General features: G+C 37.0%; 1 long non-coding RNA gene across 1 annotated transcript; it reads right to left on the minus strand.

Moving 5' to 3' along the window:
- Window positions 1-7,067: 7,067 nt before the first annotated feature.
- On the minus strand, window positions 7,068-10,824 carry LOC129434487 (uncharacterized). The gene is made up of 3 exons (XR_012372539.1): window positions 10,772-10,824; window positions 10,314-10,444; window positions 7,068-7,776 (listed from the first exon to the last, which is right to left on the minus strand). It is a non-coding gene; the product is annotated as an uncharacterized lncRNA (long non-coding RNA).
- Window positions 10,825-16,387: the final 5,563 nt, after the last annotated feature.

Below are 16,387 nucleotides of genomic sequence, written 5' to 3' on the forward strand. Positions count from 1 at the left end.
TTACCCCGCTCTCCACTACTTACTTATTTATTAACTCTTTAGGTGCAAAGGTGTATTTTTGTACTGTACGTGTACTGCCCCAGTGACAGCTAGGAGCCATTGTTTCTGACCGTATTAAGTAAACCAGAAATATACACTGTAAAAAGATGAATCTACTTAAAGAAATACTTAAATTTAGCCACTTTTAGTAAAACTTCACCTAAAATTTAAGCTTTTTCAACAAAAAATGTTCACTTAAAGTTAGAAAATGTAAGTTTTCCAACTTTACAGTGTACTTGTAATAGGAACTCTCCTGCAATGAGCGCAATCACCAGCCTTCTAATCACCGTCCCCTGTCCCTCATTATCCAGCGCACACTATTTAAGCCACTCTCACTTACACAGTCACTGTATGGTCTCATTGAAACATACCACTCACCTGTGTGTATCGTGCACTGACTCTACTCACCTCTCCGAAGATAGGAAAGTACCATTATCGTTCTATTGTCATCGTCTGTATACCTGCAAAGTAAGGAAAGTTATTTGTCTTGTTATCTGTGACTGTCAAGCGTGTATGTGTGGAGTTTTCCTGTGTTCATCATGAATATATCTCCATTTCATCTGCCTATTATCTGCTCATGTACAGTAAATATTCACTTTTATATATTTCTGTCTCAGGGTCCCCTTACATGGAAGTCGCCATTTTGTGCCGCCATGTTTCTACAGAAACCCTAAATGGACAATTTTTTTTACTAAGTTGTCTCCGATGACATGTTTGTCTGGTGGTGGCTACAGTAGCTTCTCTATGTGATTAAAACACAAGGGGTAAGCAGTGGACTGAGCCATTGGTTGCAATTCACCAGCATCTCACCACCAGATGCCCTGTCGTCATTATCATCATCTGTATACCTGCAAGGAAAGTTATTCGTCTTGTTATCTGTGACTGTCAAGTGTGTATGTGTGGAGTTTTCCTGTGTTCATCATCAGTATATCTCCATTTCATCTGCCTATTATCTGCTCATGTACAGTAAATATTCACTTTTATATATTTCTGTCTCAGACAAACACAGCAGACCAACACAGCTTTTAATCATGAGTACTTCCAGGAACTGGTCGACAATCTCCGCAGAGCTCTCTTCCGCACTCACAAATGCTATATTTCGAGATAGCATTTGTGACCCCTACTGACCATTTTGAATATTTAGTCATGCCATTTGGATTATTCAACGCCCCTCTGTCTTCCAAGATTTTATGCACTCCATCTTCAGAGAACTCCTCAATCAGTACATTGATCTACATTGATGATATCCTCATCTATTTCATAAACCCAGCAGAACACCTCCATGTTAAAGAAGTCCTCTAATGAATACTTCAACACCAGTTGTATCTGAAAGCAGAAAAATGTGAGTTCCATCAATCCACCCTCTAATTTCTTGGATACATGGTCTCCCAGGAGAGAGTGAGTACAGACGAGAGGAAGGTGGAAATCTTCAAAACCTGGCCAACACCCATCACCATCAAAGATCTGCAAATATTTCTGAGATTCGGCAATTTCTACCATTGTTTCATCCATCAGTACAGCTCCATTTTTCAACCACTTACCACTCTACTCCTATGTTAACCAAAAACCCTGAACCCTGGAAGCGGGATGCATCATCTACAAGTGTCGGAGCTGTCCTTTCACAGCCGCAGGGGAATCCACCGTTATATCATCCATGTGCCTTCTACTCTCATAAATTCAGGCTGAAGTTAACTATGACATCAAAAACTTAAAGTTGCTCGAAGTGTTGGGGGTAACTAGTTACTAAGGAATTTGTTACTGTAATTTAATTATTTTTTCCTTAAAGGTGCAGTGTGTAATTTTTTGATCTCTTGACAGAAATGCAAAATAATATACAAAACTATATTATCAGTGGTGTATAAAGACCTTTTATAATGAACCGTTATGTGTTTATTACCTTAGAATGAGACGTTTTTATCTACATATACCGAGGGTCCCCTTACATGGAAGTCGCCATTTTGTGCCGCCATGTTTCTACAGAAACCCTTAATGGACAAACTTTTTTTTTACTAAGTTGTCTCCGATGACATGTTTGTCCAGTGGCGGCTACCGTAGCTTCTCTATGTGATTAAAAAACGAGGGGTAAGCAGTGGACTGAGCCATTGGATGCTAGATGCCGCTAAAATTTACACACTGCACCTTTAAAGTAAAGTAAGGGATTACTCTTTTTCAGTATTTCCAGTAATTTAATTAGCTACTTCTGATGTAAGTAAACTAAATACTGTGTATGGACTGTAGAACATTTATATATAATACAATAGTGGATTTAAAATTATTATTACATTTAAAGTCTAAGGTTAAAATGCATGTTTTTTATGTATCCATCTCAATTTAAATACTTTGGTGAGTCAATAAGAATAATGGTACCACTCTAGTGTAGTTTCCAATTCTAACTATTAACTGGTTGGTTATTAGCATTAATATTACTGAGATATTGGCTGTTTATCAATACTTAACTCTTTCCCCGCCAGCGTTTTTAAAAAAAGTTGCCAGCCAGCGCCAGCATTTTTCATGATTTTCACAGAAGTTTAATGCCTTCCAGAAAATGTTCTTCTTTAAATATATAAACAAACAATATATCAGATGAAAGAACAGATCCTCTGCTTTCAAACAAAAAAAACGTTCCATCATACCTTCATTAGTTCTCTTGTAATCACCTCTCAAACATGGGTAGGTTTCTTCAAAAACACCCAATTTTGAGCAAAACGCTGAGATAATTCCATTTTTGCGAAGGACTTTTGATAGAGATCAGATGCAGAGCGATCTTTAAAACATACACGGAGTTCTTTCTCTTTTACGTGAGGCGCTACTTCCGGGTTGTATAAGTTGCGGAACCTGGTGGATAATAGCGGTATTGCAGAAAGACGGAAAATCTTGTCATTGGCGGGGAAGCGTTTTCTCTTAATTGACGAGATATCTCGTCAATGGCAGCAAAAGAGTTAAAAAGCACATATTAATGCCTGATTCTGCAAAACCTTATTCTACATCTTTAATCCTACCCAATACTTAAACTTAACAACTACTTTACTAAGTATTTATAAGCCGTAATTAGGACTATATTGAGGCAAAAGTAGTTAATAGTAGTTAATAGTGAAAATTAGACCTTAAAAAGTGTGACCAGAATAATTTATGTACTTGTATATGATTTATTCCAGCCGCTTCGACTTTTTCAAACCACAAAAATCTGCAATACTCATCTGTGAAGCAAAACAACTCAACCCCTGATAAGCACGCTGAGCTTTCTTCTTCACTAGATTCAACTTTACTATCACTATCGTCTCAGAAATAAGAACTGCAAAGCTGTTTCTCTCTCCAGGTTGTATGCTTCTGAAGAGATGAAAACCTCTAAAAATATCCTTACTGATACAAACTTTCCTGAATACTTGAAACTCAAGATGTTCTGCCGGGCTGTCCACCAAACCACAGGTATGTTCCACTCATCCATCGTACACCACTCATCACCAGAGCACATACTTCAACTGGCACTGGTAACCCTGGTGCAAACCAAACCCTCTCACTGGTTAAAGATTGGTTCTGGTGGCCCAATATGGCTCAGGACGTGAGTGGATGTAAAGACTGTGGCAACCCTAAAACTCCCCGTAGACTTACATCCAACTGTTCTCACCAACCACATCTGTTCTCCTGGATTGAAGAACCGTAGGAGGTCCCCTCAGTTCAGCATTGGTTCCAGGAGAGTGAGAGTGTCTGGGACTCAGCATACCACCACCTCCTGGACTCAAGATGGTAATCTAGAGTACCTGGTAGACTGGGAGGGTTTTGGACCAGAGGAATGATCTTATGTTCCAAGAGACAATATCCTCGACCCTAGACTTCCCCAATACCCACCCAGAAAAACCCGCTCCCCAAGGCAAAGGTCGACCAATGGCCCTAAGAAGTGGACCGTGAGGGGGGTACTGTTACAGAATCACTCAGTTCTCAGCACATTCTCTTGCAACAAGCACAATCACCAGCCCTCTAATCACAGTCACCCGTCCCTCATTATCCAGCGCACACTATTTAAGCCACTCTCACTCACACAGTTACTGTCTGGTCTCGTTGAAACATACCACTCATCCATGTGTTTCATAGATTCTTACCTGACTCTACTCGCCTCTCTAAAGATTGGAAAGTTCATTTATTGCCCTGTCGTCATTGTCATCATCTATATACCTGCAAGGAAAGTTATTCGTCTTGTTATCTGTGACTGTCAAGTGTGTATGTGTGGAGTTACCTGTGGTGTTCATCATCAATACCTCCATATCATCTGCCATACCATTTCCTCTGCCTATTTCTGTCTTATTTGGTCTATGGTATTATATTACAAATAAAATATATGAATAATTGTTGTTAATTCAACTGATTTTTTTGCATTGAATTCAAAAGACAATGGTACTTTACTTGGTAAACTGAGTTTTGGCCACTGATCTATATAAATGACTGGATTGCGCATGACGTCACAACTGTGAAGCCACCGCGCCGCCATGTTGGTATACCCAAACGTTCTATTAAATCAATGGACACGATCAGATTTTAATGATAAAACATCACTTTACTAGTCTTCGTTTTTATATATGAAGTTACCCAGTACATTATGACAACACAAACGTCCTAAGCATGTACATAGTTATTTACTGAAAGTTGTACATTTTAGTTTTTAATCAGTAATTATACATTCATCTTCATTACGGTAATAGATCAGCAGACAGACCGCAGCATATTTAGAATTAATGACAAACGTGCTCATTCTGAAATCTAAATAAATAATCATACTTTGTACCATATGTGCATGCAATAATTTGCTGGTTTTATGTTATCTAAACTTACAAGTTACCTGAACTTATTTAGAGAAATAACGCTGACCGTGTAGCTGAATGTCAAAAAAAACTTTATTTATACCCGTGTCATTAACAGAACGCAGCAGACACACCCTCCGTAGCCGTTTCTCAATGTCAAGGAAGTATCCTTGGAAGCTAGAATTTCGAGGATGCTACGTCATCGACGTCCGTCGAAGGACTGTTCCAATGTCGAGGATCCTCGAAATTTCAGCCAAGGACTGAGTCCTTCGTTCGAGAAATATCCCATATATAGGAAAGGATGCAAATTTGTATCCTTCGCGCTCTTCACGCGCTGAAATCACCCACAATCCTATGCGCGCAGCACCGAAAGCACACCTTTCAATCACGCAATGACGTAATGACGTGCACTTGCTAGCCTGTGCCATTTAACGTGTTCTCCGAATGCTCAAAAGGAGCCTCGCCTAGCCTCTGAAGGAAGTGACTTGTAAGGACTAGTCCTGCCAAGGAAGTATCCTTGACATTGAGAAACGGCTCGTGTGTCTCAATCAGCTCCCTTGTTCAGTAGTCAGGGCACTGATCAGGGAGTCGGCCATTTTAAGGGCTGTCTCAATCGCAAAATCCGTTCAGTGCACTGGAACGTTCGTTCCCTAAAAATTCCCACAATGCAACGCAAAAACCAGTGAGCATCGATGATCCCTATGTTCCCTAACCGGAAATCACGTGACCTTTTCTGAAGCTCGCCAACCGAACATCACGTGATCCAACTCAATAAACTGTATGAAATGTTATAGAACTTTTATAAAGACAAACGTTTGTTTTAGTTGTAAATATAAACACACATTGCTACACAGTAAGGGACCACAATCTACTCAATATTTAAAAGAATAATATTTATTTAAAATTGTAAATATATTTATTACATTTAAAATGTAATTATATGCCTCCAATTTTATGCACAGATATGTAAGAGAATAGTGACAGCATTTTTCGAAAATGTACTGTTTTTAAAATTAAGTCAGAGAGATGTTGGTTATGCCGGTTGTTGATGAGTAACAGCTGTGAGTGATTACATCGCGCTTAAGCAGCCACGTGACAGAAAAATAACACGGCCTGTGTCTCAATTCGTTCCCTAGCTCCCGAGGTCGTGAATCAGTATATCGTGTACACAGGTTCGGGCACTGGTAAGGACCCTAGCTCACTTCACTTTGGGACACTGTTCACTTATAATGGCCAAGTCTTACAACATAGCACCAACTACTGTTATCTGGGCATCGACATTAGCGCTTCGGGAAGCTTCGGTCTGGCTGTCAAGACACTGAGCGAAAAGGCTCGGAGGGGTTTTTATGCTATAAAGTCACGATGCGGTCACTTAAAATTACCCATTAAAACTTGGATAAAGTTATATAATTCAATAATAAAACCAATTCTTTTATATGGATGTGAAATTTGGGGACCAGTACAAAATCTTAGAAATTGGGATAAAACTTCAGTAGAGAAATTACAATTGGAAGTTGCCAAAAACATTTTAGGGGTTCACAGAAACACATCCAACGATGCTTGCAGGGCTGAATTAGGTTTGTACCCACTGAACATTGAGATCCAGAAGAGATGTGTTCAGTTCTGGCATCATCTACATCAGTCTGATCCTGATTCAGTCCAATATAAAGCCCTCCTAGCCAATGAAACCTCAGCAGAATCTCATCCTCTAAACACGCTCGCTCTTCAACTGGTTCATGAAACTCAATTCCCAATTGATCACAGCTATAACCCCAAAACAATTATTAAAGAAATTGACAAAAATCTAAAAGATACTCATGATGAATCACTAAAAGCACATTTTAAACTCCAAAATAAACTCCAATGTTACTCGACCCTAAATAGATCCACTAAATTGGCAAACTATCTATTGATGAAACAATTTAAAGAAAGACAAATCCTTTCCAAATACAGATTAAGTGACCATGATCTAGAAATAGAGAGAGGAAGACATAGACAAACATGGACAGCAAGAGAAGAGAGGATATGTAGACACTGTGATCTACAACAAATAGAGGATGAGAAACACTTTCTACTCATATGTCCTAAATATCACAATGTAAGAGGAACATTTCTTCCTATATTTGAAACCATCCCTGTCAACACACCCATGTGGGGCCCATAAGGGATGGATATGGGCTGGTAAGTGGGCCCCATGTGGGCTGCCCAGATGGGGCCCAGTTAGTTTTGTCCGGGGGTTCCATGGAGCCCCCACATGGGTTTGCCCAGATGGGTTGAAGATGGGCTCATGATGGGCACCTTATTGGGCCCATATGGGTAGACCAAGTAGACCCCAATTAGGACCCACATGAGACTACCCACATGGGTCAATGATGGGGCCCAGATAGGACTTATTTAGGGCACTTATGGGTTACAACTGGTATATTTATGGGCTACAATATTTGTTGGTTTGGGTTACCTTATTTTACAGTAAACCCCTAAATGCAAAACTTCCAAGCATTAAACTTCAATAAAATGTTAAAGGTATTCAATGAACAGAAAACAGCAGTTCATGCTTTACTTCGTTATGCAGTTTATTAATAATTTGAACATGACTATTAGGACTTGTACATTTAAAACTTTTTTTAAAACACAACTAAAGAAAGAAAAAAAAAGTTACATTTACAGGGTTATGTTCTTCCAAAATTTAAAATTTCTTTCATTAATAAGTTACCCTCATGTCATTCCAAGGTTTTGCCTTGTGTGGAAAGACATGAGGAAAAGTAATTAATTACAGATTTTTCATTTTTTGATGGACTAACGCTTTAATTCACTCTTGTAAAACTTTATTTGGAAAAACTTGTTTTTATACATGCATATCAGAAAAATCTAAAATAAAGGTTTTCACAAACAAGACAACATTACTGCAGCTCCTCACTCCTATGTTGTCGCTGTCCCAACGGCCCTTTGAAAAAAATATAAAATTACCTTTCATGACATTATTTTAAAGGGTAAGTTCATCCAAAAATAAAAATAATGCCATTTATTACTTTCCCTCATGTTGTTCCACACTCGTAAGACCTTTGTTAATCTTCAGAACACAAATTAAGATATTTTTGATGAAATCTGATGGCTCAGTGAGGACTGCATAGCCAGCAATGACATTTCCTCTGTCAAGATCCATTAATGTACCAAAAAGACATTTAAAATGGTTAATGTGAGTGTAGTGGTTCAATATTAATATTATAAAGTGATGAGAATATTTTTTGTGTGCACAAAACAAAAGAAAAAGAACCCCACTTATATAGTGATTGCTAATTCCAAAACAGTGGAGCGGTTATGAATCAGCGTATGGAATCATGATTCAGATCGTGTGTCAAGCTGCCACACTGCTGAAATCACGTGACTTTGGTGCTTTGAACACCTGATTCAACACACTGATTCATAAAAGCTCCAATACTTCCTTAAACAGTGTTTTGAAATCAGCCATTACTATAAGTTGTTACTTTGTTTTTTAGGCACACCGAAAATATTCTTGTCACTTTAAATTATTAACATTGAACCACTGAACTCACATAAACTGATTTTAATATGTTTTTAGTACATTAATCAATCTTGAGAGAGGAAATGTCATTGTTGTCAATGCAGGCCTCACTGAACCATCGGATTTAATCAAAAATATCTGAATTTTTGTTCTGAGGATGAATGAAGGTCTTACAGGTGTAGAACGACATAAGGGTGAGTAATTAATTAAGTTTTTTTCATTTTTGGGTGAACTTACCCGTTTTAATCTCAGACAGGTCAGAATATTTAGCATATTTAGAAAACCCATGATTCAATATCTTTTGGCTACGATCATATTAGGATCATATGTTTCCACAACCCAGCTAACAAAAAAAGTTCTAAGAATTTTCCCTGAAAGTTCCCATCGTTTCCCAAAAATGTTTTGCCAACATAAAAAGTGTTTTCTTGACGTTCTAAGAATGTTTCTGGGTTGTCTGAATGTTAGAGGAATGTTACAATGTCATGTTTTTAATGTTCGCACAATGTTTAAAACAACTGTTTTTTATATTAACTTGTTTTCTTGTGATAGAGAAACATTGCATTTTATTATTTAAAAGTAACATTATTTCTAAATGTTCGGTAAAAATGTTGCTGTAGAAAACACTATTCACTTATTTGGTTTAGATGTTGATGTTTTTATTTTAAGTCACAATTATTTAAGTCACCATTATTGTGACTCTTGACATTTTTTCTAGCTTTTCCCTGGCTGTGTCAACCCTGTGTTTACGAAACACATCTGCCACAGCAATGCAAAGCTAGTGCAATTCTGCGATGGCTAGAATGCAATGGTTAAGATCATCATGTAAATAATTGCTTTACTGATCAAAAGTTTTTCTTTTAATAATGTACATGAGATCCAGCACCATCACAACAGTTCGCCACTAAGGAGTCTCAGAAACTTTGGACAAAAATTAACAGCTGTATACTTGGGCTGCACAAACATCAGGAATCGGAATATGACTCTCAACCATGGTGACAAAGAAAATTGTAAAAAACAATAATTATTTATCCATGCTGTAGTGCATTCTGGGAGTCCTGGATGAGATTTATAATTTGTTGATACCAAGCATGCATTGCAGCATGAAGCTTTTCATTTAATTGTTACCATGGTTGAGATTCATACTCTAATTCTTGATGTTTGAGCGTCCAAAATATAAAGCAGTTAATTTTTGTCCATAGTTTTAAATATCCTCAATGACAAACTGCTGTAAGATTTCTGGATCTCATATACATTACTGACAGACAAGAAACTTGATGAGTAAATCAACTAATTATACTGTGATCTTCGTTATTATGTACCAACCACTACAAAATTGCACCAACTCTACATTACTATAACAAATGTGCTTTATACACACAAAGTTAACACAACCAGGGAAAAACTAGCAAGCAAAAAGGCAAGAGTCCAAATACAACACACACTAATCACCATAATGGTGACTTAAAATGAAACAAAACATCAACATCTAAACCTAATAAGTGAAAAAAAGGACATTTTTGGGAATGTTGGGAACTCTCAAGGAACATTCCCAGACCTTTTTTCTGTTAGCTGGAAAATTAAAATTCGCAAGACAAAACTAAGCTAACAGAACATGTCCCCTCCCGGTCACTGTATGTAATAGCACACACGGTATAACATTTTTGAAGTTGCATTGGGGGAAAATCACGGGGTAACGGAGTTACACTCCCACTAGATTATTTTAATGCCACTTAGCAATTGTAACTGCTACAGAGCACTTTCTTTCTTTAAAATCATATTAAGATTTTATTTCACCGGAACATTTTGTGTTACTATTTAAGTACATGTATTGCTGAGTGACACTAAAAATCTAGTGGGAGTGTAACTCCGTTATCGCGTGATCTTCCCCATTGATGTGCACTATCATTCGTCTTTTTAAACTTTGTATTTTCATTTAAAATGTAAATCTTAAGACTTACCCAACATTCTCCAACATGTGCCCTTGCAGTGCGATTTCCTCCCTTTTCCCGGCACCAATTAGCCACTTTGACACAGCCTTTTCTGCCTCTCTTCTTGTTATTTTGTTTGTTAGGGCATTTTTTCAAGTTTCCTGTAAAATCCATAAAGAGCATTAAAGTGAGATTAAATTTCATCTGAGCTTTGCAAGAAAGAAGCAGTCATCTACATTTTCCAAAAATACTATAACAATATCAGATATATTATTCAAATATATATACAAATGGTTAGATAGATAGTTAGACACTAGACAGACAGACAGATAGATAGACACTAGACAGACAGACAGATAGATAGAGTAAGATATTTGTCAAAAGTACAAAGTGTTAACTTTTATTAACCTTTAACAATAACCTTTGATTATGTTTTAACACATACATGCATGCTTTACTAACAAAGAACAACAACCTTAAATACTTACTTCTGACATTCTGATATTCATCTTTGCAATTTCTCGTTTCCACAGCAAACAGAAACTAGGGCTGCACGATTAATCGTTTTTAAACCGAAATCGCGATGTGAATGGATGCGATTTTCGAATCGCAAGAAATGCGATTATTTCGATTCAAAACTATTAAATATAACAATCATCTAGTACGCAGTTTTTGACAGTTCGCTTCCTGCGCATTTTGTTTGATGCAGTTTAGACCAATAGAGTGCATGAACACTGACGTGCTGACTACACGTCATCACACCATTTGGAAAACATGAGCGCGAGCAGCAGTTCAACTCCTCAACAAAGTGTACGGCCATATGATTTCCGCGATGCGGAAAACACGGACAGAATCGCGAAATGCATACAAATGGAATTAACTGCACAACGCGGAATGTCATGAAGTTGGCAGATTTTGGATTCAGTCATTTTAAAAACGCATTATAACTCATTAACCGGCAAATGAAAGGACAGAAATGCGCGAAAACATTTCCCTTTTGTGTAATGTTGGACTTAAAGAAAGGTGTATATACGTCCGTTTCTCGTCATGCATCGCAAACAATGACAAGCGCCTCATCAGACTATAAGCAGGTTTCATTAAAGCCCGGAACACAGCAGACGAAACAGGTACATTATACTTTCTTGCACGCGCACATCTGCACCGCTTTGAATATTTACAGGCATGAGGGTTCATGAAGCGCGCACACAGAGAGCAGTCAGCACACGCGTGATCACTAAACTTAAGTTTTCTTTCTTATCTAAGTGAACATAAACAGCTGGATGTTTATCAGTAGGCTATATTGAAGCAGAGCAGTTTAGCTGTCTTGTGTCTTAAAGTGACAGTAACCTGGTGCTTTCTGTGTCAGAATACACCAAAAATTAAAATCACTCCTTACTCTTAACTGAACAAGCTTCTGCAGCTCCACATTGTGAGGACTGTGCAGTCTTTTATTTGTATTTTTTGCTTATGTTAAATCATAGATTCTAATAACTAATATATTTACATTTATTACAGATGCCTGAAAAGTAAAACAAGATGAGTATAGTCTTATGATTAAAAGAAAAACTAAACATTTGCTTGTCAGATGCATTGTTGTAGTGACAGCCAAAATACATAGGCTTATATGTTATTTTAAATAAAACTTTCAAAAAAAAAAAATTTAAATTGTATTTTTTTTAATGTTCTTAGATTAAAAAAAAAGTTTGTATGCAGTATAGCAAAGTCCTGCAGACAACTTGGTACAATGTTTAAGAGGTTTTAAAAAAACAGTAGCACAGCATCTTTCTTTGGTGCTATTAAAACCACCACAACAAACCTGGATGTACCTCTTTTATTATATACTAATGAATCGCACTTTAAATCGCGAATCGCAATTTTAATCAGAAAAATCGCAATTAGATTTTTTCTCCGAATCGTGCAGCCCTAACAGAAACACTTTGTCTGTATGGTCCCATATGAAGGGCACAGTGTGAAACTGCAACACAAACAGTACAGATTAAACAACACTTTAGACAAATATAGAATAGACAAGCATTTCTATGTAATTAACTGTAGTCTCAGTGTTAATGTATACAGCTTATCTGAAATGTCTGTAAACCTACAGTGTTTTGCATTCCCTATGCATATTAAAGTTAACTTAGAGAATCTCTTAAGATAGTGACATGAAATACAAACCGATTTTAGACAAAACTCATGTTTTCTTATGTTGAGTATCTCATGTTGTTGTAAGAAGCAATTACAACATACAGTACAGTATACATCTAGACAAGCATCGATAGATTTTCGTCATTCTGTTGTACAGTCACGTGTACAGTATTTCGGAGGTTGCGAACGTGTAACTATGTCTGAATTCAAACAGGTCGCGCATATATAATGGCGGATACACGTGTGAAGTTTTGCTTTAAGTATTCACGTCATCCTACTGTGTTCTGCGTGTTTCTTGATGAAACCGCACCAGATGATTCAGTTTTTGAAGCGATCTGAACAATTCATTTAAACTGATTCGCGAACCAATTCAAAACTTTTCAGTTTTTTTTGTAAAGAATCGACTCAAAAGACTCATTCATTTGTAATACGTTGTAAGGAAACGACTCAAACGAGTCATTATTTCGCGGATACCCTAAAAACACGACAGCAATTTAAAATATACATTTAGTAATGAATTAACATCCAGTAATGAAGGAACGCAAGTAAAAGTACAACTTTTCCATTAAAAAAATATACTTAAAGTAAGAGTAAACTTACTTATTTTTTTTGTAAATGTACTATATTACCAAAATCTTAACTTAAGTAACTTTGTACGTTAACGAAGTAAATGTACCACGTAACCAACTGTGGTGCACACCTAACGAACAAATAAAGAAATTACTGCAATTGTGGGATTTATATTGTAAAGCTGTGGTAAAATATAAAGCTAGATTCTGAAATTCAGTCAAGTTGGACAGAGTTTGTGTATTAACAATTAACTTATTTAAAAAAAGATCGTTTTGTAATGGCAGAAAATGGCGCGAACTAGGAAACTGGATGTCTAACTGAAATTCTAACTTGACAAGTACATGTTTTGTTAAATATTATGCTTTAAAAACAATGTATTTTGATTAAAATCGATTTTTTTTATATATTGTATGCAATTATTCGGTTCTTACCTTGAATACACTGACAGTGAAAGTCTCCTCCGGAAAATTGCAGCAGAATGGCAGTCAGTGTCATCATGGCGCCCGCGAGATTCAAAGAGGGGTGGGGGATGGGTATTGCTGTATAAAATCTCGCGAGATCCATCCTGCATTTTTGTAAACTCTCAAATGTATTTTTTAGCCTTTATTTCTCTGTATCTGCATGCTCTTAATGCTTTTAAATTGCACAAATTTGGGTAAAATAGTGTTGACTTTTTGATTAGATCAAAGTATTGTGTTAAAGTGGCGAAATAACAAAACATATATTTGTGCATTAAGTATAATTATATTATAATGTATATTAAGTATATGTATATATTGAAATATATTAAGACCATATTTGTACTATCTACTCATGTAATTAACATTTGGGATTTACAGTGTTTGCACTTGTCTTCTTGTTAAACTGAATCAGTAGCCCATTTCCAGCCCAAGTAGGTCCCACATGGGGAGCCCACCTGGGTTTGCCCATGTGGGACCCACTTGGTTTAGCCCAGATGGGCCCCAGATAATATGCCCATTTGGAGCCCATGCCCACTCTGTACCCAGCTAGCCCATGTGTAACCCATATGGGCCCCACATACACGTGTTTGCAGGGATAATTCCATCATTTATTGAACTGAGTGATACTGAGAAAATGCCCTTCATTCTTGGTGAAGATGATAGGACAGCTATACTAGCTGCAAAATATATTTTAGCCATTCACAATACGGACTACCGGCACATCCGGGAACTTGACTGTAAATTTCGTCACCGCCCCTTTTCGGGGGTTAAAAAAGCAGCGCCTCCATTGGCTTCCATTCAAAATAGCGTTTTTACACAGCCGGCAGGCGTAAATAACTTATGAAATCACTCAGATTAAGCATGTTGAGTATTTGTCTGTCCATCCTGCCTGCCGTGGAGCGCGGGGGATGCATTGACACATTTGGTTTGGTCAGTGTAAAAGCATGTCCCTTTCATTCTCACAGCGTCAAATTTGTGTAACAACGCCATCCAGTGATTGCTGGAAATATCGCTAAGCCAGTTAGTTGTATGGCTGGACGGAAAAGTGCACTCATTACTCTAAATATAAAGACATAATAAATAAATACGAAGTAACTTTCAAATACGAAGTAAAATCATTCACTTGCTTCCCTGTTGACTTGATGAGGTACGTGTTTAATGTCCGGGTAAGACACCTCTGGCCAATAGGGAGCGTTGTTACACAAATTTGATGCTGGTAGAATGAAAGAGACATGTTTTTATATTGACCAAATATAAATGTGTTAATGTATCTTTCGCGCTCTATGGCAGGCATGGTGGACAGATAATTACTCAACGTGTTTAAATCTGAGTGATTTCATAAGTTATTTACACCTGCCGGCTGTGTACGAACGTTGCTTTGTTCCGCTATTTTGAATGGAAGTCAATGGAACGTCTAGTGCGATTTCCCCCAAAAGTGGGCGTGAACCTGTTCAGAGACAATCTATGACGTTGCGCCGGTTGTGCGTATGTTAGAAACTGAAAACTCTATAGAGAACTGTTTTATTTACTCATTTACTTTGATACATTTATTTACTGTTTCATATGACATGATGTATACATATATGTTTGTTTTGTTTTTGTTTGTTTGTTGTACTATTTATATATAATGTGTTAGTTTGTTCATGCTTTGGCAACATTGTGATCCACAGTCATGCTAATAAAGCTCAATTGAATTGATGAATTGAATTGAGAGAGAGAGAGAGAGAGAGAGAGAGAGAGAGAGAGAGAGAGAGAGAGAGAGAGAGAGAGAGAGAGAGAGAGAGAGAGAGAGAGAGAGAGAGAGAGAGAGAGAGAGAGAGAGAGAGAGAGCTGTAGCTGTATTGCAGTTTTGTAAATATTCAATGTGTTGTGCTATTCAGTCTAAAGAGGGCGCCATTTACACAGAAATATCAATGCCCAAAGCATTGCGTATTACAAATGTATACTTATCTGGAGCATAAATCTTTTCCCTGTTTTATTTTTTAAAACTAACATCCAGCATAACATCTCCAAACTAACATCTTTCTTTAACCATGTGATAATTAACATCATCACAGGCTTTCCAAATCCCGTCTTTGTCCTATTGTGTTAAAGGATCTATTGTTCTAGGCATAAAGGCTATCTACAGGAGAGAGCAAGTGTTCCTCCTTATCTTCTTTATCATATCAAAAGAACCCATCCTGTCAATCATTAGTCATATGATGAATGATGCGTATTCACTCATGCGTAAAAAGGGGCTTAAATGGACTCTCTCGTGACTGGATTGGGTTCATGAATGGCAGTCACATGCTTGTAGGTGATTTAATCAAACTGAAGTTACATTGCCAACTCCAAAGCCTGTTTGAGCAGCTACCTAACAGATTTACAAGTTACATAATCACATTGCATAATCATCATCAGAGAAGCATTGAATATATTTCAGCATTTTCTCAGGCAAATTAGGTAACGTTTTAAATATACAGTGCCCATGCATGTAAATGCAATTGGATATAATCTAATATACATAGGCTACAAAGTGCATTTACAAAAGATGCATGAAGATATACTTTAGTACTTACTTTACTAAACTGTAGTAAAATCTTACCATAATAAATGTTAAACCATACTACTACAGTTTCGTTCATTGTAGATTATTCTACAGTATACATTAACAAAAAAGTAGTAATTGCTTGCTATAATATATACAGCATACTAAACATTAAAACACTGACGTATTTACTAAAATATACTATCACACAATTATATAATAATGTAATACTCATTTTTATTTTCTACTTATGTAATTACATAGTAACATTGCTGTAAGGTGAAATATCATCATTTTGAAAATCAAACGCACTGTTGTTGTGTCCTCAAAAGCCCCTTCTTATGATGTGTTGTGTACTTCCTGTTATGTGAGCGCGTCTCAGGCTCGTCTACGAAAAATGG

Source organism: Misgurnus anguillicaudatus, chromosome 12, assembly GCF_027580225.2.
Source record: "Misgurnus anguillicaudatus chromosome 12, ASM2758022v2, whole genome shotgun sequence".
NCBI classification, from domain to species: Eukaryota; Metazoa; Chordata; class Actinopteri; order Cypriniformes; family Cobitidae; genus Misgurnus; species Misgurnus anguillicaudatus.